We start from the raw sequence: 4,139 nt of genomic DNA, 5'->3' as shown, positions 1-4,139 counted from the left end.
TCTCACCTGTATACAATCTCTTCACTTTGGTCTGTCTTTAACTTTAAGTCAGCTGGTTGGCTGAGGCCTGGTTTGGACAGGAACATCAGGACTGCTGACCCTAATTATATCTATATAAAAGAACAATTGATGCCAGGTATGAATGGACAACTAGCTACCAGGTAAAGATGCACTCTTGTGACCTTGTACTTTGCCTCTTCCTAGAAATGTAGACAAGTGCTTATATACCAGACATTTATTCAAGAAAGGCAACACAAAATTAATGTGAAATATGTTTTGCTACATGTGTGTTATTTTTATAAAGTGTAAGATGTAAGGGAAGAGTGCTAGAGTCAAAGAGATCTTCTAAAGCATTGTCTCACCTGTGGATGTTGTTGTTTTCATCTTGCTCTTGTGTCTCTAAATCACCCGATCTGGTCCAATCTTCTCTAGTCAGGTTCAGACAGTATAGTCTTCACTACTGCATCAGTCAGCAGCCACCTAACTACAGACATTAGAAGTTACACACTTGTCTCAAATAACAAAGTAAATAGTAGGTTGAATGCAGAATTCAGATTTTTCTCACCTGATCTGGTCCAATCTTCTCTTGTCAGGTTTATGAAGAATTCACCACTACTGCATCAGTCAGCAGCCACCTAACACTATACAGACAGTAGAAGTTACACACTTGTCTCAAATAAGACCAAATAACTGTAGGTAAAATGCCATATTGGGATTTTTCTTACCTGATATTCCTCTTCGGTCTTCAAATCATCTGGTCCAATCTGTCTTGTCAGGTTCAGACAGGAGTCTTCAGTACTGCATCGATATCAGTCAGCAGCCACCTAACACTTGTCTCAAATAATACCAAGTAAATGGTAGGTAAAATGCAGAATTGGGATTTTTCTCACCTGATATTCCTCTTCGGTCTTCAAATCATCTGGTCTGGTCCACTCTGTCTTGTCAGGTTCAGACGGAAGTTCTCACTACTGCATCAGCCTTCATCTAACCATACATACATTATAAGTTGGACACTTGTCTCGAATTAAAAACTAGCAATGCACACACACACACCTTAAATATCTTTAAAACAAACACATACCTCGACGAAAACTCTATATACATATATGACCACAAAAACGGGGATAGAAACAACAATAAAATAAACCAACCCCCTTCAACTGAAACTTTATGTGGAATACGAAAAAACTCGGCGCAAAATATTTTGAAAACAGAAATTGCTACCTTAAGCATAGTCATCTGTAGTGTTTGCGCCAGAAATACTTGGGCTTGGTCATTACTATTTACTGAATTACTCTAAAAAGGAAACGAACAAGCTTTTAATTTATAAATGATACATTGCGAATGATAATGAAGAACGAATTCCAATGTATGGTCAACTCGACTTCAACCGTTTTGTATCGTATTCATTTCGGCGCCCTGAAGCTTTGAGGCCCCCATCTTGTTTACGCAAATTCTTGGCGGGAAAAATAACTAATTATGTACACGGGCACATTCCAACAGGTGTTTTGAACCACGAGGAGATAAAAAGAGAAAATTGTTTGGTCAATGCAGAATTTCTTTCGACAAATATAACCTCAAAACGCTGACCAACTGACTAAAAAGACATGCACATAAATTTAACACTCTACAAGCGCACCACACATTGAAAATGTTGTTGAAAACGCGGCAACTTGGACTTTTCTAAGCCTACTGTAAAATTAGGAACGGACGTCGCTACCTAATACAGAAATAGTTCATTTCTTACGGAATATCTTGACATGTTCGTACTAGTTACTAAGGAATAATGTCAGCCAAACAATGTACTGGTTTACCTGAAACAATATAATGAGTGAAGTCGTCTCCATTAGTCCATACCACGCTACTCTTCCCAACTGTCTCGCCATTTTTGTCTTCTCCAAAATTCGCTAGGTCAGGAAATCCGCATTTTCTCCTCAAAACATCACCAGAACGGCACAAATCCACAGCGAAAACGCCCAAACATTCTGCTGCACACTTACTAAGACATTCTACCGACGAAAACGTCTAAAAGTACCCAGAAAGTTGCGAAAAAATCAGCCCAGAGTATTCTCGTCGTACGAAAGCGCCATTTTGAACGCTCAGACCATACCAAACTTGTTTCTACACAGGTGTGTAGAACGGCTGTGCATAATTAATGTGAAGTTGATAATCTAATTATGACGACCAATGACGGCCCGTTTCGGTGCCAGGCACTTGTATGTGTCGAAGAAGGACGATTAGATTATCTAATTACGAAGGATACTAACGTTGATGTCAATCTCGGTAAAAAAATGGATGAAAATGCAGCTACAGGGCACTTTTAAATTCGTATTTTCTATCTTCACAAATAAACGTTTTCAAGAATAAGCTGTTAGGTGGCCACAGTATGAAACATAACACTCTTGCCCAATTTTCCTATGAACTGAACATTTATTTACTTTCGCGGGGACTTTATTCCCGTGGTAGAATAAGGCCACACCAATTTAATTTGTTGGTTCTAGGATTTTTTTAGAAAACATATGAAGCGACAGGGCAAAATAAAAACAGGTCTAGGCATCCTATTATAGCCCAAAATGCTATTAATAATAGGAGCCATGAAGTCAACACAAAAGGCTGGGCTAATATTTAAACAATGAATGTTGAATGCTAATCTTCGCATATGGTCTGCTCTGTTAATTGTCACTCAAACACATTCACATAGTGATTACATGTACTACTAGGACAGGAGCAGACCAGACCATGAAATTGCAACATTCTGTAACCCAACACCAGTCACCATGGTGACATGCGTCAACAAATCATGTCATTGGCCAGGTCATAGGTCACTTTTTGGAGAAGAAGAAGAGCAAAAACAATATGTTTTCCGTCGGTAAACATAATAATCCCTACCTACCGACCGACCCTAATTTTTTAGGACTGAAACAGGAAACACAACCTTTTTTCCTAGGCCTTAGCAAGTTAATGGCAAATATTTGACATTAAGAAAAGATATAGAAATAATTGATTTCAACAAATCAGAGACTTCCATGAAGTGTTTTGAGATGTGTAATTTCATCCCATTAACTGTTAATGCAACCGTTGCTACTCCGATGTGAAATGTGAAACACGGTGAAATTCTCAAGTAAAAAAATAATCTTTACCCAGGAGTAAAAAAAAAACATGTTTGCTACATGTATGTTGTTGTCATTGTTTACAGTAACTTCTACTATTTCGCTAGATGACAGGTCTATACTAATAATAATGGGATCCTTTACATGTTGGTGCTGGGTTACACTTGGTGCATAAAGTGTTGCAGTACCAACAGTAGTTGATAGATGTCACTGTGATACCATGTTCACTATTCTCGACTGTTTGAGGAAGTTTGTGGTGTTCTTACATTGTTGTAAAGTTTGGATGTCTCCGCAACCATTATGATAGACCAATCTTTTGAACTTCTAGGTCCTGAACGAACATTTACAGGATACCAAGACATAAAAACACACAAAAATTCTGCAAAAAAGTCTGCCTTTTTAATAGATGCTTGTGTACAAAAGCACATCAGGAACAGAAAATTGCAGCCGGGCACATTTTTTCTTATGTTGAAACAGCAGCTAATAGCTTACATTCTCCAACATACAGCCTTTTCAACTTCAAAGTAGACTGAAACACAGTTCAATGATGTACATATAGTATTACTAAGTCTTGCCACTAGGTATATTGTGTATGTACATGAGGCACTGGGTACAGATCAAAAAGCATAGTACAAGAGCTCTGTCTGCTAATTATTCTTTGTAACACAATCTTTTTTTTTAGTATTTAATATAATACACACTTTCCAGTCTTCAAGCAGCCAACATACCAAACTGGAGGCTTTTTTTTCAATATCCTATCCACATGCCATACTTTACACAGAGATAATGGTGAAATGTCTGTTATGTATACATGAGATTTGCATTTGCATCATTTGGTCAAAAGTTTAAATTTGGACTTTTATTACATTATTCTTACATTTTTTTTACTACCTCTTATTGATAACTCTATTCTGGGACATCCAAACATCTACAGACTATGAGGTTTCTAGTGTGACATTGAGTAGAGTAGAAAAGTTATTTTGCCTTCCATTTTCACGAGTTTCCATTTTTATGAAAGACTACATCTCA

The sequence above is a fragment of the Branchiostoma belcheri genome, unplaced genomic scaffold (assembly GCF_001625305.1).
Source record: "Branchiostoma belcheri isolate BF01 breed outbred unplaced genomic scaffold, Haploidv18h27 scaffold9, whole genome shotgun sequence".
Lineage (NCBI taxonomy): Eukaryota > Metazoa > Chordata > Leptocardii > Amphioxiformes > Branchiostomatidae > Branchiostoma > Branchiostoma belcheri.
Note: the sequence above shows the minus strand (reverse complement) of the source record.